Below are 248 nucleotides of genomic sequence, written 5' to 3' on the forward strand. Positions count from 1 at the left end.
CTGTGGGCTCTGACTTAGAATCCCAGACACCCAGGGCCGGGGGACAAGCCCAGAGGAAGATGGTCGGCAAATGGGTGTCGGGGAGCGTCCTCACCCTGCGCCCAGGCTCTGAGAGCTGGGCCGGGCTGGCCTGGGGGTCACCTCTGTCCTCCAGCTGGCCTCTGCACGTCCTGCTCAGCCCCTGGCCCAGAGTCTCCAGTGTAGACCTCCCCAGGCTCAGGTACAGGCTTAGCACTGTTAATCCCGCC

This window comes from Tupaia chinensis, unplaced genomic scaffold (assembly GCF_000334495.1).
Source record: "Tupaia chinensis unplaced genomic scaffold, TupChi_1.0 Scaffold144472_1, whole genome shotgun sequence".
In the NCBI taxonomy this organism is placed as follows: Eukaryota; Metazoa; Chordata; class Mammalia; order Scandentia; family Tupaiidae; genus Tupaia; species Tupaia belangeri.